Below are 25,718 nucleotides of genomic sequence, written 5' to 3'. Positions count from 1 at the left end.
GCTGACGGGAGTATCTACAGCACAGACAAGCTGACGGGAGTATCTACAGCTGACAGGAGTATCTACAGCACAGACAAGCTGACGGGAGTATCTACAGCACAGACAAGCTGACGGGAGTATCTACAGCTGACAGGAGTATCTACAGCACAGACAAGCTGACGGGAGTATCTACAGCTGACAGGAGTATCTACAGCACAGACACGCTGACGGGAGTATCTACAGCACAGACAAGCTGACGGGAGTATCTACAGCTGACGGGAGTATCTACAGCACAGACAAGCTGACGGGAGCACAGACAAGCTGACGGGAGTATCTACAGCTGACGGGAGTATCTACAGCACAGACAAGCTGACGGGAGCACAGACAAGCTGACGGGAGTATCTACAGCTGACGGGAGTATCTACAGCACAGACAAGCTGACGGGAGCACAGACAAGCTGACAGGAGTATCTACAGCACAGACAAGCTGACAGGAGTATCTACAGCTGACGGGAGTATCTACAACACAGACAGGCTGACGGGAGTATCTACAGCTGACGGGAGTATCTACAGCACAGACAAGCTGACGGGAGTATCTACAGCTGACGGGAGTATCTACAGCTGACGGGAGTATCTACAGCTGACGGGAGTATCTACAGCTGACGGGAGTATCTACAGCACAGACAAGCTGACGGGAGCACAGACAAGCTGACGGGAGTATCTACAGCACAGACAAGCTGACGGGAGCACAGACAAGCTGACGGGAGTATCTACAGCACAGACAAGCTGACGGGAGCACAGACAAGCTGACAGGAGTATCTACAGCACAGACAAGCTGACGGGAGTATCTACAGCTGACAGGAGTATCTACAGCACAGACAAGCTGACAGGAGTATCTACAGCACAGACAAGCTGACGGGAGTATCTACAGCTGACAGGAGTATCTACAGCAGACAGGAGTATCTACAGCAGACAGGAGTATCTACAACACAGACAGGCTAACAGGAGTATCTACAGCGTACAGGAGTATCTACAACACAGCCAGGCTAACAGGAGTATCTACAACACAGACAGGCTAACAGGAGTATCTACAGCTGACAGGAGTATCTACAGCTGACAGGAGTATCTACAACACAGACAGGCTAACAGGAGTATCTACAGCTAACAGGAGTATCTACAACACAGACAGGCTAACAGGAGTATCTACAGCTGACAGGAGTATCTACAACACAGACAGGCTAACAGGAGTATCTACAGCTGACAGGAGTATCTACAACACAGACAGGCTAACAGGAGTATCTACAGCTGACAGGAGTATCTACAACACAGACAGGCTAACAGGAGTATCTACAGCTGACAGGAGTATCTACAACACAGACAGGCTAACAGGAGTATCTACAGCTGACAGGAGTATCTACAACACAGACAGGCTAACAGGAGTATCTACAGCTGACAGGAGTATCTACAACACAGACAGGCTAACAGGAGTATCTACAGCTGACAGGAGTATCTACAGCTGACAGGAGTATCTACAACACAGACAGGCTAACAGGAGTATCTACAGCTAACAGGAGTATCTACAACACAGACAGGCTAACAGGAGTATCTACAGCTGACAGGAGTATCTACAACACAGACAGGCTAACAGGAGTATCTACAGCTGACAGGAGTATCTACAGATGACAGGAGTATCTACAACACAGACAGGCTAACAGGAGTATCTACAGCTGACAGGAGTATCTACAACACAGACAGGCTAACAGGAGTATCTACAGCTGACAGGAGTATCTACAGCTGACAGGAGTATCTACAACACAGACAGGCTAACAGGAGTATCTACAGCTGACAGGAGTATATACAGTACAGATAAGCTGAGAGGTCAGGAGCCACTTTGCTCCTACTCCTTCAAGATAAATCAGAGAACTATTTAACATCTTAATGTCTGAACTGTGGCCAAGCAAATCAGAAGTAGAAGCTAATTAGATCAGATATTAGCACCATGAGATACGTTAAGGTCTTTTAATGAGAATTTACCACAGAGTAGCAGATGAAGCATCACTGTGAGGGACAGTTACAGTTGAGATTGGTCCAGAATAGAAAGGTTGTGTGCAGAATGCAGAGGCTTCATAACACGGTTTGACCCTGAATGACAGTTACACGACAGGCTTGACACAGGCAGGACAAAGACTTGTAGCAACCTTTCATTAGAGGGCAGTTCACTGACACATCAGGGTTGGATGGTCTGGTGTTAGAACAAGAGGAATGTACAGTATGTGTGTCAAACAGAGGAGAAGCCATCAACAGACCATCTACCCATTCACTACCAGACCACATATCACTCCTCGACCCTAATCACTGATCTAAGACCCGTTTATGGTATACCCTATCCAAACATTACCATTTCGGTCAATATTTCGTACAATGTTAAGTTAGTTTTCCATCTCCCGCCTTGGTTCCATGCAGAGCCAGCTGCAGGTGGCGCCACTGAGACATACTTTGATGAATGCACTGACAACACAACTTTATCAAGGATGGGGTTTAGTAGTTTGGGATGGAGAACTGTCCTTATGGAGACAAACTGCTTAAATAAGATCAGATCAAATGGGAATTAAATGTCCTTGTGGGGATATTTGTCTTGTTTTAATGAGAGATTGGATGGGTGTCTGGGCCCAGCAGCATAGCAGAAGCCAGTGAACCATGGAATCTCCTGCCTCATTTAAAAGGATCAACACTTTAGTTTGGGGACATTGTACAACAATAGCACAACAGTGGACTGAAATTATTCTCAGAATCTCTGCAAGTTATTTAATTTAGCCAATCCTTATTAACTAAGCCCTACTACACAAACACTGCCAAGTTTCAGATCTCTATACAGTACTCACTGTTATTGTTCTTTCAGTGGGAGTTTTGCTGGCGCTGTATTGGTTTTTTGGCAGCCTAGCTGTTAAAACAAAGATAACTCTTTACATCCCCGCAGAACACCAGTGTTGGTGTGGGGGATTGTCTGACATGCTGCATTCAGCTTCTCCCAGCCAGGGAGGAGGACACTGATTGGTTTTCATTGTTCTCCTCTCAGCTGACATCAAGCCCAATTCTGCCTGTGAAATCCCCAATCTACGGCGCTCGGCTTCACCCGGTTCAAAGCAATATACAACATTTGACACATGGGTTTTAAAAGCATAATGCTGTTTGTCTAGCAGAGTAAAAACAACATTGTAGAACTGTATTCTGATGAAGTGTGACATGTCTTAAGGCCTCTAATCCAACTACAACAGGTGAGAAACACACATCCATCTGGATGCCACAAATACATTCAGGCACACTCAAACACCTACCCACACACACAGCCCCACTCAGGCACACTCAAACACCTACCCACACACACACACACAGCCCCACTCAGGCACACCCAAACAGCCCCACTCAGGCACACCCAAACACACACACACACACACAGCCCCACTCAGGCACACCCAAACACCCACCCATACAGCCCCACTCAGGCACACCCAAACACCCACCCATACAGCCCCACTCAGGCACACCCAAACACCCACCCATACAGCCCCACTCAGGCACACCCACCCCCACACAGTGCATAGAAATGGTTTCAGCAGCACCAACAGATGCTGGATGCATCCCAATACAACACCCCAGAAGTCAATGTGAGAGACACCATAGGGCTGACTGGAAAGCTGACACACCACTCATCAACTCAATCATCATTCAATCTGTGACAGCAGCAGAAACACACACTGGGGCTTTTATGTAGCACCTGCCTGGGTGAAGAGGGAGTAGTTTCCCTTTTATTGAACTGGGAGAACAATAACATATAACCTAGGGGCCACATCCCTGTGTCCCTGTGGAATCAATAGGACTATTTTAAACCTGAGGGATAGCGCACACACACACACACACACACCTGAGCTTCTATAACCACATTCAGCAGCTGAGCAGAGACAAAGACAACATCATATCAACAGAGAAAGTAAATAGATTCACCTCTAAAGGCAACCAAAGGCTGATTTCATTATATGGTGTGATTCATATTGGGTTTGCAGTAATGCAGCAGGTCAGTGTAGCAGAATGGAACAGTAATGGGATCCAAAAGCCTGCTGAGGGCTCAATTCACCTGAGACAATCAATCTGCCTGGACCAAGGAATCTGTATAGTTTAAGGTATAGTATGGCCTCAAATGTTTAACCTCAGTCTCTACTAAATTAAATCATAGCCACTGCTTTTACAAATAACTGGGCTTATTTTTGACTGGATAAGTATTGTGAATTTGTGAATCTCATGTGAAACCATGTGTTGTTCTTGTAATTGAAGGACGTAGATAAGCAGCCTAACTGATTTGCCACCCCAGGTTATCAACTTCTCACCGTCCTGTCTGCGTCCGTTGCGCAGAACAAAAGGGCTCTGTGCGTTTACGGTTAGGTTGTGGTCCTCCCAGTCTTTTTTCCAACACAAGATGAACGGTTGATTAGTCGTCAGTTCATTGATTCAAAATCAAACTGCGTGCTATTTTCAATTTATTATAAACGCAGACACGCATTTGGAAAAACACGCGTGCTGGTCTCGATGAAGAATGTAGGGCTACGGATTTATGTATTGACCGTGCCTAATGTAGGCTGACATTAAGTGTATATATAGGCTATTGATCATCTGTAATCTTTGATTTAGGCTACTGTGTTCTGGCTACATTTTGTCGCGGGTGGAATGAGGAAAGCAATCTGCGACACACGTTTCACAAGTGACAGCTTTTATCCGATAAATAAATGTCATAATTAAGGATATTAAACTTTTAAGTGTTCTCCATAGTCACGCTCAGATAAAATCTCTCACCTTGATTGCCGTGGCTGGAAGGAGTGAAGACAATCCGCAGAAAGAGGAAAACGAGGCAGAGTTTTTCTCCTAAAGTCATTGCTGTACCATCCACAGGCTGCCCAGCACCGCGCCGAGCAGGAGACTATCCAAGAGAAGAAACCTGGTCACAAAGTGCCTTTAGATTCCAAGCGAAGCGTCTTTCCTCTCCCCAGACCCTCCTCACATCCAGTCCCCGCTGAAAAGCGCTGACAGACGGCTGTACTGGAAGAAATCCGTCGCATGACCCGGCGGAGAGCTGAGGAAGGTTGGTGAAGTTCACACCGCGGCAGAAACTAACATCAAGACTAAATGTAGGCTCACAGTATTCATAGCAATGCTCAAAGACTAAATACTAGATCATGAAAACTTTGCGTTCCGCGTCGGAGCCTGCTGTATTTCACTGTTTTGACAGTGAATTAGACATCTAATCAAATATTCCTCATCAGCTGCATTCTTATTTCCTAGTTTCATCCAAGTGCATGCGTGATTCCTTCATGGGGGAAATAGAAGACGCCAGGATGTGGTTCGTGACCGAAAGTTCCGAACTTCAAGTGGCGCGGTGTCAGTGTGAGCACGCGTAGTGCCTCTGTAGCCCGTTCTGTGCCAGCATGTACTGACTGCTGCAGCAGACAACGGTAAAACTCCCGTTAACGACAGAGTGGAGAGAAAGACAGCATCTGTGCAGGGCGCCCGGCGCTAGAGGGTGTTAGCTGACAACACAACGGCAGTGTGCATGACAGCCAGCAAATTGTGTGTGTTATACAGCTGGGCATCAGCATTGCTTCAGATTATCGATGGCCAGTGTTGTTACTGCTATTCCAGGTAGATTTGGATTGCAAATTATCTTTGTGGAATGAATTTTAATATGCAATATAATGTGAAGTTTAGGCCTATCCTAAATGGCAAATAAATATATATATTCCCCCCATTTTAAACGACATTAGCTATGCCTAGGCCTACAACCTTTTCACATTTGCGAAATCAATTTAGAAGGTCGGAGCACTAATTTTCACAGTAGGTTTCACATGTAGACTTACCATAAATGTAGTGTAAAAGTGACTTCAAGATGAAGGTGACTTCAAGTTTATAATTTAAATTGTTCATTTGGAAAACATTGAATGTATGTTGCCCCTAGACCTAGGTTCAGGTTAGTGTTTCCCCCTAATGGTTAATGTTAAGCTTTGTGGTGGATGAGCTGATCCTATTTATTTATTTTATTTAACTAGGCAAGTTAGTTAAGAAACAAATCTTATTTACAATGACAGCCTACCCCGGCCCTACCCTAACAACGCTGGACCAATTGTGTGCCGCCCTATGGGACTCCCAATCACAGCTGGTTGTGGTACAGCCTGGAATCGAACCAGGGTCTGTAGTGACACCTCGAGCACTGAGATGCAGTGACTGCGCCACACGGGAGCCCTCATCCTAAATCTGTTCCTACAGACAACTTCCATCCAGTGGCTCTAAAATAGTGCCATTCCGGCCAGCAACAATGTCAGCCAAGTCCACAGAAGGTCTTCATCCCGTCACGACGGATGCCTCGTGGAGTAAATTAGCAAACTGCTCCTTGCTTCGTGGGGTTAAACAAAGCAACACTCTCTCCTGTCATGAGGCCAGTCAATCAGTCCAAGGGACATCAGTCAGAACCACTCAACTATCAGCCATCGGAAACAATATCACTCAGAACCACTAATCTCAGAACCAATCAGAAACAATGTCAGTCAGAACCACTCAGCTCAAAGCCAATCAGAAACGCTGTCTGTTCTAGCCACTGTCCATCCCTGCCACTGAGGACATGGGATTTGAGCCCACATCACAACAACGGAATGTACTCCGCAAAGCTCCACCAATACAATTGACCCATACAAGCCAAGGCATTTGTAGGTCCAGGACGACAGCTCAAGGTGGTGGCATGACTGCACAATGCTAATTCTTTGTTGTTGTTAGTTCATGCTGGCAAAAGCAGAACCAGGTAGGCAGGAGAATATACCTGTATGTATAAGAATGAATGAAACAATTAATGTGACCGTCCAGATGTATGATAGCAATAAACCACTGGGTAAGTGATACGGTGGTGATATGGGTTCAGGGAGATCGTTCAAGATTGACGTCGAAATATGACATCTATCCATGTCCTTGAAGTGCCTTCAAAGCTGGTCACCGTACCCCATGACTCTGGATCAGAAGGTTGCGTGTTCAATCCCAGTCGTGGACACTTTTTTTTTTATTTTAATCCTATCCTTAACCTTAACCATTCAGGATGAGTGACTAAACTTGATGTTTTAATCTTATCCTTAACCTTAACCATTCAGGATGAGTGCCTAAACTTGATGTTTTAATCCTATCCTTAACCTTAACCATTCAGGATGAGTGCCTAAACTTGATGTTTTAATCCTATCCTTAACCTTAACCATTCAGGATGAGTGCCTAAACTTGATGTTTTAACCTTACCTGTCACGACTTCCGCCGAAGGTAGCTCCCCTGCCTGTTCAGGCGGTGCTCGGCGGTTGTCGTCACCAGCCTACTAGCCACCACCGATCCCTTTTTCGTTTTCTGTTTGTTTTGTCTTATTATTTGCACCTGTGTCTATTTGTGTTTGCTTGATGGAGCTTCCTTATTTAAAGTTAGTATACCCGCCCTTGTTTTGTGCGGGATTATTCTTGTGTTACGTGTGTGTGTTATTAGGTGTGTTCATGCTCTGGACCTGGTACCCTGTGTTTTGGGTTGGTCCATATTTTTCCTTAGTGCACTTCTTCCTGTGGAACTCTCTGCGCCTGATTCTTCCTCACACACTTAGTCCTTCGTGACATTACCCCAAACCTTAATGGTGCACTTTACAGAAATTGGTCCACAATTTCCTGTTAGCAAAAATTCTAATAGTTAGCCTAATTTCAGTTAATGTGACCAAACAAGCAAGTATAGTGTAGAGAATCATTTTACCATCGAAATGCTGTGAGATATATTTTCCATAACCTAAAAATATTGTATTTTCAGCTGTTTGAAGCTGGTGTACAAAAAGTAAAAGATGCAAAAACGAAACTTAAGAACAGGAAGCATAGAAGTAGTGCACATAGAACAGATCTACTGCTTTCAATGAGTGACAGATCTATAACTCAATTTCTATGTTAATTTTGTCAGCCCCCAATAAGTTACATATTGTAGCTTTAATCCTCGGAATGAGTGCTTAAACTTAACCCTTAACTTCAAAATATGACGTTTGGAGTAATGGAACGCTACAGGTAGAATAAACCTCTTTAGAATGACATGGCAGCCAAAAATGTTGCATTTATTTTCGATAATACCGATTACCCCACCGAAGACATTATTTAAAAAAAGTATAATCGGTCATAACAGACTTTATATGGGCAAGTACAATTCATAGCATAAAAGCAAAGTTTTACATCTTCCTGAGTCTGAGGGTGGTTTTAACCTTACAGACTTGAAATTGTATCAACTCGCTACTTGCAATATAGCACTATAGTACAATATAGTAATATAGTGTATACTTGCAATGTAGTTAAATGCACTAAAGAGGAACAATTGGTAAAAATCGATGATGTGCATTCTCACCCCCAGAATCTTTTTAAATGTATATTATTTAAGGATAAAGCTAATAACATTAACAACTTCATAGTTAAGAAAACAATAATATGGAAGAAAAATGAATATATTTTACAAGAACCAATATCACTCCCTGGAAACAAAACTCTATGGAACAATCCTTGGATAGTTTTTCAGAATTTGGCCCACATGGAAAATTAAAGGCATAGAAACTGTAAATTACCTGGTAATAGGAAATACATTTATTTCCATGACAGCTTTAAAAAGCTATTTTTGGTTGGCCAATGTAGATATTTTAAAATGCATCCAATTTAAGTTTTAATCACAAAATGTTGATTTGAAATTTCGACATCAGAGCAATCTTGAAGGAATCCTATTTGAGTCAGGAAATGATATTTATATAATAGGTAAGCTATACTAAACCTTGCAGAGAGCCTATACAACTGACAATCTTTTTTATTTTTTTTAAAGTAAAGTATTGGAACCAAGATTGAAAAATAACTAATATTGGCACAAGATGGAGGGAATGATGGAACATAACTAATGAGGTTACAGTTAACAAAAATGTATGCTTAATCCAGTATAAATTAATGTATATAAATATTTTTTTATACAAAGATAAAATGAACAAATTCTACAGCACAATGGCAGAGTCATGTCCAAAGTGTAAAACTACTAGTAACTCAATAATTCATGCCTTCTTGGAATGTTACTAATCAAACGTTATGAGCAGAGTTGGATAGATGGATGAGAGGTACAGTGCATTCGGAAAGTATTCAGACCCCTTCACTTTATCCACATTTTGTTATGTTACAGCCTTATTCTAAAATGTATACTTTCCCCCCTCAATCTACATACAATGCCCCATAATGACAAAGCAAAAACATTTTTGTGTTTTTGTAAATGTATTTGCAAATGTATTACAAATACATTTGTGATCATTTTGACCCCACGGGGTGAGATCTTGCATGGAGCCCCAAATTGAGGGAGATTATCAGTGGTCTTGTATGTCTTCCATTTCTTGATAATTGCTACCACAGTTGATTTCTTCAAACTAAGCTGCTTACCTATTGCAGATCCAGTCTTCCCAGCCTGGTGCAGATCTACAATTTTGTTTCTGGTGTCCTTTGACAGCTCTTTGGTCTTGACCATAGTGGAGTTTGGAGTGTGACTGTTTGAGGTTGTGGACATGTCTTTTATACTGATAACAAGTTCAAACAGGTGCCATTAATACAGGTAACAAGTGGAGGACAGAGGAGCCTCTTAAAGAAGAAGTTACAGGTCTGTGAAAGCCAGAAATCTTGCTTGTTTGTAGGTGACCAAATAATTATTTTCCACCATAATTTGCAAATAAATTCATTAAAAATCCTACAATGTGTGTCACAGTTTTCTTGCGGTGAAGGAGAGTCGGACCAAAATGCAGCGTGGTAATTTTGATACATGTTTAATTACCGAATAAACACGAACAATACAGAAACAATAAACGTAACATGAAAACCGAAACAGCATATGCTGGTGCAAACTAACACAGAGACAGGAACAATCACCCACGAAACACTCAAAGAATATGGCTGCCTAAATATGGTTCCCAATCAGAGACAACGATAAACACCTGCCTCTGATTGAGAACCACTCCAGACAGCCATAGACTATGCTAGAAAACCCCACTAAGCCACAATCCCAATACCTAACAAAAAACCCCAAGACAAAACACACCACATAATAAACCCATGTCACACCCTGGCCTAACCAAAATAATAAATAAAACACAGAATACTAAGACCAGGGCGTGATAATGTGATTTTTCTGGATTTTTTTTTCTTCTCATTTTGTCTGTCATAGTTGAAGTGTACCTATGAACATTACAGTCCTCTCTCATCTTTTTAAGTGGGAGAACTTGCACAATTGGTGGCTGACTAAATACTTTTTTGCCCCACTGTAACCTCATTATTGTTATTCTTATTGTATTACTTTTTCATTATTACTTTTTATTTTAGTCTACTTGGTAAATATTTTCTGACCTGTTCTTGAACTGCACTGTTGGTTAAGGGCTTGTAAGGAAGCATTTCACGGTACAGTCTACACTGTTGGTTAAGGGCTTGTAAGGAAGCATTTCACGGTACAGTCTACACTGTTGGTTAAGGGCTTGTAAGGAAGCATTTCACGGTACAGTCTACACTGTTGGTTAAGGGCTTGTAAGGAAGCATTTCACGGTACAGTCTACACTGTTGGTTAAGGGCTTGTAAGGAAGCATTTCACGGTACAGTCTACACTGTTGGTTAAGGGCTTGTAAGGAAGCATTTCACGGTAAAGTCTACACTTGTTGTATTCGGCGCATGTGACAAATAAAGTCAGAGCAAAAACCAAGCCATGGGGTCGAAGGAATTGTCCGTACAGCTCCGAGACAGGATTGCGTAGAGGCGCAGATCTGGGGAAGAGAAGCAAATAATGTTTGCTGCATTGAAGGTCGACAAGAACACTGTGGCCTCCATCATTTTTAAATGGAAGAACTTTGGAACCACCAAAACTCTTGCTAGAGCTGTCCACACGGCCAAACTCAGAAATCAGGGAGAAGGGCATTGGTCAGGGAGGTGACCAAGAACCCGATGGTCACTCTGACAGAGCTCCAGAAATCCTCTGTGGATATGGTAGAACCTTCCAGAAGGACAACCATCTCAGCAGCACTCCACCAATCAGGCCTTTGTGGTAGATTGGCCAGACTGAACCCACTCCTCAGTAAAAGGCACATGACAGCCCATTTTGGAGTTTGCCAAAAGGCACCTAAAGGACTCTCAGACCTTGAGAAACAATTTCTCTGGTCGGATGAAATCAAGATTGAACTCTTTGGCCTGAATGCCCAGAGTCACGTCTGGAGGAAACCAGTGCTCCGCTCATACCTGGCCAATACCATCCCTATGGTGAAGCATGGTGGGGACAGCATCATGCTGTGGGGATGTTTTTTAGCTGCAGGGACTTGGAGACTAGTCAGGATCGAGGAAAAGATTTACAGAGAGACCCTTGATGAAAACCTTCACCAGAGCGCTCAGGACCTCAGATTGGTGCTAATGTTCACCTTCCAACAGGACAACAACCCTAAGAACACAGCCAAGACAACACAGGAGTGACTTCGGGACAAGTCTCTGAATGTCCTTGAGCAGCCCAGCCAGAGCCCGGACTTGAACACAATCAAACATCTCTGGAGAGATCTGAAAATAGCTGTGCAACGATGCTCCCCATCTGACCTGACAGCATGAGAGGATCTACAGAGAGGAAAGGGAAAAACTCCCCAAATACAGGCATACCAAGCTTGTAGCATCATACCCAAGAAGATTAGGCTGTAATCGCTGCCAAAGGTGCTTCAACAAAGTACTTAGTAAAGGGTTTGAATACTTGTAAATGTGATATTTCGTTTTTTTATTTTGAATAATGTGGCAAACATTTCCAAAAACCTGTTTTTGCTTTGTCATTATGGGGTATTGTGTGTAGATTGATGAGGGGAAACAACTCATTTTAGAATAAGGGTGTAACGTGACAAAGTGGAAAAAGTGAAGGGGTCTGAATACTTTCCGAATGTATTGCATTGTAAATGTACTTTTAAATCGTCTGTCTGTATATTTCAAGACATGATATGAGGGGGGAGTGAGATACCTGATGGGTTGGACAATACTCTTCTTATCAATTATCTTTAAAAAGGTATACTCAAACTGGAAATCATCCAATCCTCTGTCATTCACACAATTGGGAAGGTCAAATGCTTTATTGTCTAAAAATTGAAAGCGCATTGGCGACAGAGACCAGTTTGAGTCCATGTGGCAGAAAGTGATAAGGACGCTGAAGATACGGGTGGGGGCTAGTAGGTCTGGGCAGGCATGATGTTTGTATGATGTAGTCGTTTGTATGTGTATGTTTGTATTGTTTATAAAATATTACATAAAATCTAATTAACAAAAATAAATGGAATGATACAGAGCATTAGGAGCAACAAAAATACTTGGAAATTTGACATTTTGGAGCCACTTAGAAATGTGAAGTTTGGAGGAAGTGGATGAGTGTATAATTCTGAAGTGATACTGTGAGAACTCTCTGCCCTGGGGGGATGTAGGGCTTTAGAATGATGCCTCATAAATTCATTATGGTTATGGATATGGCCAGTTGGATGGAGACTGTGAAGAGTTTCAGGATCATATTCAGTGGCTGATGATTGCATTATTTGAACTTAATTAGTATGACAATCCAATTAATTCAAAGTGTTTCTGTTATTTATCAACTTAGACAAACAATAACCGTTTTCTGTGAAAATAGTTAAGATAATTAAGATCATAATGAATTCAGTTCATAATTCATTAATTATTCATTAATAATTCATTCATTATCTTCTTTTCTTCATTTACAGCAGGTGTCTCTAACAGGTCAATCGCAGTAGCTCGCAGCGCACATATGAGTAACTTGCCAAACAACTCTGAAAAGACATGCAATTATCACGTGTTCCACCGCAAACTATCATAAACATATCTCACAAGTATCACAAGCTCCCACCTACTATCTAATCAACGCAACATTATCCCACCCCTAGTTAGCCACTATTGGCTTAAAAAGCCAAACCTAACACAATATCTGCCAATTAATTTCCATCAATATTGCCCGTCTGTCTGTGGGGTGCGCGCGTTTTGTCGATCAATCAGTGTGTAGCCAATTTATGTTATAACCATCTTGTGGGTTGACAGAAATACTTTCCACAAAACCTTCTCAATTAAATGTAAATTGCAAAATAGGCTAACCTGGCAGAAGTATAACATGAGTAAGTATATAATTGGTATCTATTATTTGTTATTTGGAGCAGCAGTACAGAACCATTGCTATACCAGCACATTAGACAGTACAATCCTCACTCGCTAGATACACAATTAAAGGGCCAGATGCGCTCTTCCAGAAAAATTAACTGAAATATTTTTTAAATGCAGATTTTAAAGGGCACCCTTTAGAGTCGTTTATTAACCATTATTTTACCAGGTTTATTGGCAGAACATAGCACTACTTTGTCTTTTACCCTAAGGACTGGGGAGGAGATGCAGGGGAGAAGGTAAGAATATGCCTATTTGAAAATAATTAGTAGGTCATGGCATGTTGCATTTTTTAAAAGTAGCACTCATGCTAGAAAAGTTTGGAGACCCCTGATTTACAGAATGTGGGAAATACACAAATAAAATGACAAAAGAAGCCCTAGATAATGTAAATGATAGAAATAGGATTGTACTCTGATAAGGGAGGGTTTTGTGATGGTTCAGAATTATAATAACAAAATTAACAAATTGAGATTATATAAAATGGTGGACTCCTTTAAGAGTCTGTAGAGAGCTGCTGTAGTTGGAGGAAATGAAGTGTGACTGTAGCAGGGCAAGGTACCTGGGATCCATGCATCTCTGCTTTAAAGGAGAGAGAACACTGTGTGTGTGTGTGTGTGTGTGTGTGTGTGTGTGTGTGTGTGTGTGTGTGTGTGTGTGTGTGTGATCCAGAACACTTCTGCCAAGCCATACTGATCTGTAGATAGTACAGGAACAAGCCTAGATCAGCACAACTGAAAGCAAGAATAAGACTTTATACCTCATTAAAACACTAACTGGTATCAGAGGTTACACAAAGGCCATAGTCTTCATAATGTGCAGAAATATGTATCTACGCCTGGAGTTAAGCAATCGATGAAACCATGTTTACTGTATGAGACAGCAAAGGCACTTATATGAATTATAAATATACCCAGCGTGCATGGCAAGCCAAATCAGGAGTGCATTATGTGAAAAGGGTCAGATGAGAAGTCCTCTACTCTAATGTATATCTGAGACACTCACAGTGTATATTATCTTACCGTAAAGCTTTCTGATCAGGTGTAACCAGAGTGTACAGTGTGCTACAGGCACTCAAGGCTAGAGCCACATTGAACAATGTCAGACTTTATTACACAAAGAAGAAATAAATCAGTGAAAAATATTTCACCCCTTCAAATTCGCACATTTCTGTCTACAGTATATTCCAATTTGTTGGCAAAGTCAAGCCGGTGATTTAAATTACGTTCTTTTATGTTGCTGTTTATTTCAGACTACAGTCCCTCCAGGTGGAAACAGTGGAAGAGCACTACAGATCGTGTGTGTGTGTGTGTGTGTGTGTGTGTGTGTGTGTGTGTGTGTGTGTTCATACGCCGTGCAGGTTGTGTTTTTACACATATGAAAGGCAGCTAAATCTATGAGGCTGATCATGTGTGTACAGCCAACCCTTTAAACACTGCCAGCATCCTCTCTGACTCAACATAAAGTACTGCATTCACTTTCTACCTTTTTCAACAACAGCATCTCTCTCGTGTTAAGAATGTTTTGGTTATGATTGTACTGTTGGTTAGAGAAAAACTGAAAGACGACAATTACATTTTTTGAGGGGCATACCCTCCTCTTCTTCTTCAGGTTCACCTTTGATTGCACACACCTAACAGAAACTCACACAACCTTCCCATCTGCGAGCCAACCTCCCATTAATACCTAATGGTCCGTAGATCTAACATGCAGCGTTGCGATACAGAGGAGATTGAACAGAACAAATAGACAGCTCATCACCAGGCCAGTGGCTGCAACCCTTGTAGCTAAACCTTCACCCAGAGAGGAAGGTAGGGCTAGAGATAGAGGGGTAGAGAGAGAGCAGAGCCATCCGTCGAGCAGATAAGAGACCCTTATTGAGGTGAGGGAATAGAGGGTCATTCAGCCATTTAGGATCATTCCCTCCTTTCTTGGTCTTGTTTTCTCTCTCTTTCCCCACCACCCAATAGTTTCAAGCATCTATTAATTTTAAATCATAAATACCTTCCATACGATCTGAATTTATTGATTATGGATTTTTTTTCGATTATGTAGTCCAAATTTGTGTGATGATTTTGTTTTGTCCTATATTCATACAAGAGGAGAGGAAAGCATATGATGAATACCATGCTGTATGCTATTTTGTTCCTGTTTGGCCATGAAGTGCTTTGGACAAAGAGTCTGGGACAACGTAATAAACCCTTGACTGTAACAATACACACTTGATTACGGAGTCTGTCTGAATCCATGTATCTTTTCAATTAGTGTTACAAAGAATTGTTGAGCGGTGTCTGGGGACGGGTCTTCTCACAAAGCTCTCCAGATCTAATTCTATTGTCTTCTCACAAAGCTCTCCAGATCTAATTCTATTGTCTTCTCACAAAGCTCTCCAGATCTAATTCTATTGTCTTCTCACAAAGCTCTCCAGATCTAATTCTATTGTCTTCTCACAAAGCTCTCCAGATCTAATTCTATTGTCTTCTCACAAAGCTCTCCAGATCTAATTCTATTGTCTTCCACAAAGCTCTCCAGATCTAATTCCATTGTCTTCTCACAAAGCTCTCCAGATCTAATTCTATTGTCTTCTCACAAAGCTCTCCAGATCTAATTCTATTGTCTTCTCACAAAGCTCTCCAGATCTAATTCTATTGTCTTCTCACGGAGAAGGGAATCATTTGTTACATCAGCTGAATGGCTTACAGTCAGTGCTTGTTAAACACAGAAATACATGATTCTGTAAATAAAGAAATTGTATGTGTGCAATTAAATAAATGTACTTTTTTTCATATTAAAATCCAAACAAAGTGACAACCTTGATCATGCTCAGTGATAAACATGTTGAAGAACAGTACGAGGTAAAAAGTGACAGGTATAAAATAGATGCCTGGCTAAATGTCTGTTTCATTTTGAAGACGGATCCTTTAAGGTAACCCCATCCAATGTGGCATTCAGCCTCTTGACAGCCCCCCCACCCAAATTTCCATTAGTAATTGGCTGATTGCTGTATTAAATGGTGTATTAAACAAGCCATCCATCATGGTCATTAACAGCGTGACATAGAGCTGGAGGGAGCACTGTCCACTGTGCTGCCAGACATGTCTGTTCCACAAACAAGCCATGTTCAGCAGTGGCCTCTATATGGCCATTCTGGAAAGGACTTTCTTACCATTAAGGGAAGTAAAACTCTGGAGGTGTTAATAGAGTAGCTGATCATCATTCAGAAAAATAAATAAGAGTTGGCTTCACTTTAATTTAACTTAATTTAGCTGTTACCTAAATTCATGTCCACCTGTTATTCAGGGAAATTGCAGATTTTTTTTTTTTCCTTTCTGTTAGGTACTTCCTATGTATGTTATTTATCCCACAGTGTCTACAGGGCTGGCTGGTATAGGAGAGCAGGCTGAGATTACAATACCCAGAGGGTCAACACTATTAAATCAATGGCATCAGTGTCAGGGCCACAAACAATGACTAGGCACAATCTGTCAGACGGTCTGGACGGATGGTGTGTGCGTGTGTGTGTGTCAAATCAAATCACGTTTATTCATCACATACACAGTTTACAGAAGGCATAAAAGGTGCAGCGAAATGCTTATGTGCTAGCTCCCTCGACAATGCAGTACATGAATCATTAATCAATAATATCAATGAAAAGAGTCAAATAAAAAATAATAAGTCAAGTCAGATGTGTGCGTGTGTGTGTGTAGAGTGAGCCTCGCTAATAGCTGGTGGAGTGCTGCAGCCTGATGAATAATTTATTGAGAAGTGTTTGTGCTGCCTGCTCTCCTCTGCTCCATCCCCTCTCCTCTCCATCCCCTCCTCATCTCCCCCCTCCTCCCCCATCTTTCCCCCTCATCTCCTCCCCACCCCCTCTCCGCTCGCTCCTCATCTACTCCCCACCTCTCTGCTCTCCTCACCCATCCTCCCCCCTCCTCTCCTCCCCACCCCTCTCCTTTCCTCTCCTCCTCTTCCCCTCCCCCCACTCCCCTCGTCACTGAAAAGCAGGACACAGGGAGCTAACATTTATGGAAGTGTTATATTGATAAGTGTCTTCATCCCACATGTTCCTTATTAGTTGCAGAATCAGATATGTACTGGGTTTGCGTAATGAGAGGGTACACATGGCATAGGCTGAGATAAATCAATATAGAAACCTCTTCAAGGAATACCTAGGATAGGGTAAGTAAGGGTAGGTAATCCTTCTCCCCCAACAAGATTTAGATGCAAGTGGCTGTTCCACTGGTTGTCATAAGGTGTATGCACCAATTTGTAAGTCGCTCTGGATAAGAGCGTCTAAATGACTTAAATGTAAATGTAAATGCATTAGACCACTTGTTTTAATAGCAACATAAATGTATTTAGTGGCTAATTATAATGAGCGCTAGTACAACCAGGGCTTACAGCTTTCTCTCCCATATTATAACCCCCAAAGAAAAGTTATTCGAAGTGTGTTTTTAATCTGGATTTGGATACTCAGATTAAGTGTCTCATATAGAGATGATTAGGATTACATTAATTACACAAATCTGTAGAGAATCATACTTTAGGTTTCCTTTGATCAGAAAAGGTTTCTACATTCCAGCGAGACATCACCAGGGTTTAAATGCAGCGTCAGACATCAGAATGTTTTAGAAAATGTCAGCTGTTCTAAAGTTGTCTCCGACAAGTCTCTTGTCAATCAGATGTTTTCTTTCTGGGCGCAGGGTCATGGCTGTTTTACATGCTGCTGTCTTCTGTCACCCTTTAGGGAGAAACAGGGTAAAGAAGTTCTGCTATGGTAGGAAGATACTAGTACAGACAGAAGGGGCAACTGTGTCTCCATACAAAAACACTTATTATTAAAGGCTGGTGACATTTTGGTCATAATGACCTTCATCAATGTCTCTATGAAGAGTGTGTCATCACCCTATCCATATTCCCTCTTCTGCCCCCCTCTTAGATCCCTCACACAGTTTAGAGAGATCATGAGGATGATATCTTAGAGGTCAGGTGTTAAATAATAGTTTCACAGCTGACAGATTGTTACCCTCTTCTTTTGAGTTTGTATTCCTCTGTGTAGGCTCTCTGGGTCTCTCTTTCTGCTCCCCAACGCTCCCTGTATGAACAAACAAGTTTATAATTATTGGAAGCTATTTTCTCCCAAGTTACCGTTCTCTCAGCAGACATGATAATTTGTGCTTTTCATGGGACAGAGCAGGGAAAGTAGGATGTTCAGAGTGCTGACGCTTTGAGACCTCTTCTGTTCCCCCATCTCTGAGTCTGTGTCAGCTGTCTCGCCTTCCACACATGCACATACACACACACACACACACACACACACACAACACACGTGCCTATATACACACACATGCACACTCACACACCATCCCCTGTGCAATGACAAGAAGCTGCACAGCCTGCTTATTAAAATGTCATGATGAAAAATATCCTGTTTTGTAGTTGTGGTCTGGAACTAGGAAACATTGTTCAGAGTGTATTCTTCAGTTGGGAAAGAACTCACACCCACACAAACTCACGTGTACACATACACACAACCTTTTCAAGGCATGCACACACTGACACACATACCTACAGCTGCAATACATTGAAGCAATTCAACACACTTTTAAGTCCCAGAATAGATTATACATACACACACACACACACACACACACACACACACACACACACACACACACACACACACACACACACACACACACACACACACACACACACACACACACACACACACACACCTACCTACCTACCTACCTACCTACCTACCTACCTACCTTGGCTGGATAGCCAGTTGGTAAGCCTAAGGCATGTCTCTATAAGTTTTAATAGAGAAGAGCCATCTGTATGTTTCATGGCCCTGAAGCTAGATAACTGACGAGACAACCTGGACTCAGGGGTAGACATAACATAGTAAATGTAAATCTGTCTCCCTCCATTTAGTGTGATATGTTACATTTAATACGGCATGTATTCATTTGTGGGTCTCCATTTCAATGACATGTTACAAATTACAATTGAATGATATGTTACGATTTGCAATTCGTACGATAGACAGGGTTAACTGACAATGACAGACTAGGTTAACTGACAATGATAGACAGGGTTAACTGACAATGATAGACAGGATTAACTGACAATAACAGACAGGGTTAACTGACAATGACAGACTAGGTTAACTGACAATGATAGACAGGGTTAACTGACAATGACAGACAGGGTTAACTGACAATGACAGACAGGGTTAACTGACAATGACAGACAGGGTTAACTGACAATGACAAACAGGGTTAACTGACAATGACAGACAGGGTTAACTGACAATGACAGACAGGGTTAACTGACAATGACAAACAGGGTTAACTGACAATGACAGACAGGGTTAACTGACAATGACAGACAAGGTTAACTGACAATGATAGACAGGGTTAACTGACAATGACAGACAGGGTTAACTGACAATGACAGACAGGGTTAACTGACAATGATAGACAGGGTTAACTGACAATGATAGACAGGGTTAACTGACAATGACAGACAGGGTTAACTGACAATGACAGACAGGGTTAACTGACAATGACAGACAGGGTTAACTGACAATGACAGACAGGGTTAACTGACAATGACAGACAGGGTTAACTGACAATGACAGACAGGGTTAACTGACAATGACAGACAGGGTTAACTGACAATGACAGACAGGGTTAACTGACAATGACAGACAGGGTTAACTGACAATGACAGACAGGGTTAACTGACAATGACAGACAGGGTTAACTGACAATGACAAACAGGGTTAACTGACAATGACAGACAGGGTTAACTGACAATGACAGACAGGGTTAACTGACAATGACAAACAGGGTTAACTGACAATGACAAACAGGGTTAACTGACAATGACAAACAAGGTTAACTGACAATGACAAACAGGGTTAACTGACAATGACAGACAGGGTTAACTGACAATGACAGACAGGGTTAACTGACAATGACAGACAGGGTTAACTGACAATGACAAACAGGGTTAACTGACAATGACAGACAGGGTTAACTGACAATGACAAACAGGGTTAACTGACAATGACAGACAGGGTTAACTGACAATGACAGACAGGGTTAACTGACAATGACAAACAGGGTTAACTGACAATGACAGACAGGGTTAACTGACAATGACAGACAGGGTTAACTGACAATGACAAACAGGGTTAACTGACAATGACAGACAGGGTTAACTGACAATGACAGACAGGGTTAACTGACAATGACAGACAGGGTTAACTGACAATGACAAACAGGGTTAACTGACAATGACAAACAGGGTTAACTGACAATGACAGACAGGGTTAACTGACAATGACAAACAGGGTTAACTGACAATGACAAACAGGGTTAACTGACAATGACAAACAGGGTTAACTGACAATGATAGACAGGGTTAACTGACAATGACAGACAGGGTTAACTGACAATGACAGACAGGGTTAACTGACAATGACAAACAGGGTTAACTGACAATGACAGACAGGGTTAACTGACAATGACAAACAGGGTTAACTGACAATGACAGACAGGGTTAACTGACAATGACAGACAGGGTTAACTGACAATGACAAACAGGGTTAACTGACAATGACAGACAGGGTTAACTGACAATGACAGACAGGGTTAACTGACAATGACAGACAGGGTTAACTGACAATGACAGACAGGGTTAACTGACAATGACAAACAGGGTTAACTGACAATGACAAACAGGGTTAACTGACAATGACAGACAGGGTTAACTGACAATGACAGACAGGGTTAACTGACAATGACAAACAGGGTTAACTGACAATGACAAACAGGGTTAACTGACAATGACAGACAGGGTTAACTGACAATGACAGACAGGGTTAACTGACAATGATAGACAGGATTAACTGACAATGACAAACAGGGTTAACTGACAATGACAGACAGGGTTAACTGACAATGACAGACAGGGTTAACTGACAATGACAGACAGGGTTAAATGACAATGACAGACAGGGTTAACTGACAATGACAAACAGGGTTAACTGACAATGATAGACAGGATTAACTGACAATGACAAACAGGGTTAACTGACAATGATAGACAGGGTTAACTGACAATGACAGACAGGGTTAACTGACAATGACAGACAGGGTTAACTGACAATGATAGACAGGGTTAACTGACAATGACAGACAGGGTTAACTGACAATGACAGACTAGGTTAACTGACAATGATAGACAGGGTTAACTGACAATGACAGACAGGGTTAACTGACAATGACAGACAGGGTTAACTGACAATGACAGACAGGGTTAACTGACAATGACAGACAGGGTTAACTGACAATGACAGACAGGGTTAACTGACAATGACAGACAGGGTTAACTGACAATGACAGACAGGGTTAACTGACAATGACAGACAGGGTTAACTGACAATGACAGACAGGGTTAACTGACAATGATAGACAGGGTTAACTGACAATGACAGACAGGGTTAACTGACAATGACAGACTAGGTTAACTGACAATGATAGACAGGGTTAACTGACAATGACAGACAGGGTTAACTGACAATGACAGACAGGGTTAACTGACAATGACAGACAGGGTTAACTGACAATGACAGACAGGGTTAACTGACAATGACAGACAGGGTTAACTGACAATGACAGACAGGGTTAACTGACAATGACAGACAGGGTTAACTGACATTGACAGACAGGGTTAACTGACAATGACAGACAGGGTTAACTGACAATGACAGACAGGATTAACTGACAATGACAGACAGGGTTAACTGACAATGACAGACAGGGTTAACTGACAATGACAGACAGGGTTAACTGACAATGACAGACAGGGTTAACTGACAATGACAGACAGGGTTAACTGACAATGACAGACAGGGTTAACTGACAATGACAGACAGGGTTAACTGACAATGACAGACAGGGTTAACTGACAATGACAGACAGGGTTAACTGACAATGACAGACAGGGTTAACTGACAATGACAGACAGGGTTAACTGACAATGACAGACAGGGTTAACTGACAATGACAGACAGGGTTAACTGACAATGACAGACAGGGTTAACTGACAATGACAGACAGGGTTAACTGACAATGACAGACAGGGTTAACTGACAATGACAGACAGGGTTAACTGACAATGACAGACAGGGTTAACTGACAATGACAGACAGGGTTAACTGACAATGACAGACAGGGTTAACTGACAATGACAGACAGGGTTAACTGACAATGACAGACAGGGTTAACTGACAATGATAGACAGGGTTAACTGACAATGACAGACAGGGTTAACTGACAATGACAGACTAGGTTAACTGACAATGACAGACAGGGTTAACTGACAATGACAGACAGGGTTAACTGACAATGACAGACAGGGTTAACTGACAATGACAGACAGGGTTAACTGACAATGACAGACAGGGTTAACTGACAATGACAGACAGGGTTAACTGACAATGACAGACAGGGTTAACTGACAATGACAATGACAGGGTTAACTGACAATGACAGACAGGGTTAACTGACAATGACAGACAGGGTTAACTGACAATGACAAACAGGGTTAACTGACAATGACAGACAGGGTTAACTGACAATGACAGACAGGGTTAACTGACAATGACAGACAGGGTTAACTGACAATGACAGACAGGGTTAACTGACAATGACAGACAGGGTTAACTGACAATGACAGACAGGGTTAACTGACAATGACAGACAGGGTTAACTGACAATGACAGACAGGGTTAACTGACAATGACAGACAGGGTTAACTGACAATGACAGACAGGGTTAACTGACAATGACAGACAGGGTTAACTGACAATGACAGACAGGGTTAACTGACAATGACAGACAGGGTTAACTGACAATGACAGACAGGGTTAACTGACAATGACAGACAGGGTTAACTGACAATGACAAACAGGGTTAACTGACAATGACAGACAGGGTTAACTGACAATGACAGACAGGGTTAACTGACAATGACAGACAGGGTTAACTGACAATGACAGACAGGGTTAACTGACAATGATAGACAGGGTTAACTGACAATGACAGACAGGGTTAACTGACAATGACAAACAGGGTTAACTGACAATGACAGACAGGGTTAACTGACAATGACAGACAGGGTTAACTGACAATGACAGACAGGGTTAACTGACAATGACAGACAGGGTTAACTGACAATGACAGACAGGGTTAACTGACAATGACAGACAGGGTTAACTGACAATGATAGACAGGGTTAACTGACAATGATAGACAGGGTTAACTGACAATGACAGACAGGGTTAACTGACAATGACAGACAGGGTTAACTGACAATGACAGACAGGGTTAACTGACAATGACAGACAGGGTTAACTGACAATGACACAGAAACGATGCACACGCTTCAATGCGGCGAGAGGCCGTGTGTTGTTATGGGTCTGGATGGCCAGTTAACTGCCATGTGGTGAACCGTAAATGGCTGGATTCAGATCGTTTGTAAGTTTAAATGTAATTGTATTCAACATTTGGGCTTGTAAGGAACATGTACACAATTTTACAGACATAAGTTTCAGGCTGTGTATACCAATTAATTGTGAACTCAGCAGCTTCTTCGCTTATTTAATCGATACAGTTTAAAGGTTATATGCAGCTTTCCAGAAATAATGTGGTATCTGGGGCCTATGGCTTCACTGCAGTAGAGAAACCTTATTTTCTCCGTTTTTTGTTTCCACCTGTGACACACATATACACACACACACGCATGCACGAGCGCGCACACACACACACACACACACACACACACACACACACACACACACACACACACACACACACACACACACACACACACACACACACACACACACACACACACACACACACACACACACACACACACACACACACACACACACTGACAGGAGCTTGGACAGAGAGCCGAGAGAAGCAATTAACATGCTCATTAAGCAGAGGAAGACATTACGGCACTTTCTGGAGCGTTCCCTCTCTCACTGGGCTGCCAACTCCTACCGCTAGCTCCCTTACCACCAGCAATGTGTGTCTGCTTGTTTTTATGTGTTTGTGTGTTTCTGCATTCGTTCCTGTGTGTATATCCATTCGATGGTGTGTGTGTGTGTGTGTGTGTGTACATTCTCCTGCAGCGATTGAGACACACACAAACACACACACAACCAGTCATTTAGTGAGTGTTGACCGAGCTCTGGCCAATGGTGTCGTCTCCCGCTGGGCCACACAGACGACCAGCAGAAGAACTGTCGGAACCTCTGCTCCATACCTGCTTATCCTGCTCTCTCTCTAGGAACTGACAGGCAGACAGGCAGAGGTGTGAATAGACCTATTGGATTGAGGAGACAATCAGATGAGAGACAATCATATGAAGCAGTGGACCAGAGACAAGTGGTTGCAGTGACCTTGACTGGTCTAAAGGAGAGGCAGGCCCAGTGGAACCTACCCAACTACTGTCACAACAGGCACTGAAGCTTAGCTTTCTTCTGTCTTCGCTGCACTACTGAATGATGTATAGGGACAGATATAATGACGACAATAAATACAATAGACAAACACTAGGAATAATATTGTTCCTGTGTCAGCCCAATGTGTGGAAGTGACTGTGGTAAGGAGAAAATAATTTTGACTTAACACTGACTCAATGAATCCTTGGCTGCTAGATATACGGATGGCACAGTAGTACTTGTAGCTTGGAACTAGGCAGTGTCTATATGGGTATGGTGAGACTGTGCAGTGTGATTAATTCCACCATCAGAGCTGTGACATGATGATGTCCCGCATCATAATAGCATGACTGTCTGTATCCAGACAAGTGCTCAGTAGAGCCATATAAATTGTGTATCATTGCTCACTGTGATTTATCACCAAATAGTTTGATCTTATATATATATTTTTTTATCTTTCTACTTCTATTGCGTGAACCAGATTGTTATATTGACACAACCAGTGTTCAATTATATGGAAGGTAAAATGATCTCAACACTTATAGGGGTCAGAACCAACAGATTATATCAAGGAAATGATCACAGCTGAAAGCGCATGGGGTATTTCCTTAGTCAGGAGTCTCTAAATACTACTGGGTGTGCAGGCTTTAGTTCCAACCCAGTAGTGCACAACTTATTTCAACTAATCCAGGAAGAAAAGCTTCCCTGACCGGAGCCCTGACCTCAGATATTATGCGTAGTCATGGAATGTTGCAACGGTTGTGCTCTTCAATGCTTTGTGTTTCTACAAAAAGGTGATTCTCTCTGCAACTCCCAGTCTGTGTTCAGTGTGACTCAGCAGAAAGGGAGATAAAGGAAGAAAGAGAGAAACGGGGAGAGGAAAAAAGAGAGCGAGAGAGATAGAGGCAGAGGGTGAGAGAGAGAGGGAAGCCTCCCTCC

The 25,718-nt window shown here is 42.2% G+C and overlaps 1 protein-coding gene across 3 annotated transcripts in view; it reads right to left on the bottom strand.

The window, feature by feature from the left end:
- Positions 1-25,718, bottom strand: part of LOC118375979 (ephrin type-A receptor 3-like) — an 822,287-nt gene that overhangs the window by 256,219 nt on the left and 540,350 nt on the right. Inside the window, exon 1 of one of the 3 annotated variants that reach the window (XR_008139810.1) lies at positions 4,824-5,650. The exons of the other annotated variants lie outside the window; for them this stretch is intronic. The gene's annotated coding sequence lies outside the window, so the exon portion shown is untranslated. Of the gene's footprint in view, positions 1-4,823; positions 5,651-25,718 lie in introns of those variants that run through there. 3 annotated transcript variants of the gene reach the window in all.

This window comes from Oncorhynchus keta, chromosome 7 (assembly GCF_023373465.1).
Source record: "Oncorhynchus keta strain PuntledgeMale-10-30-2019 chromosome 7, Oket_V2, whole genome shotgun sequence".
Lineage (NCBI taxonomy): Eukaryota > Metazoa > Chordata > Actinopteri > Salmoniformes > Salmonidae > Oncorhynchus > Oncorhynchus keta.
Note: the sequence above shows the minus strand (reverse complement) of the source record. Positions and strands in the feature narration are given on the sequence as shown.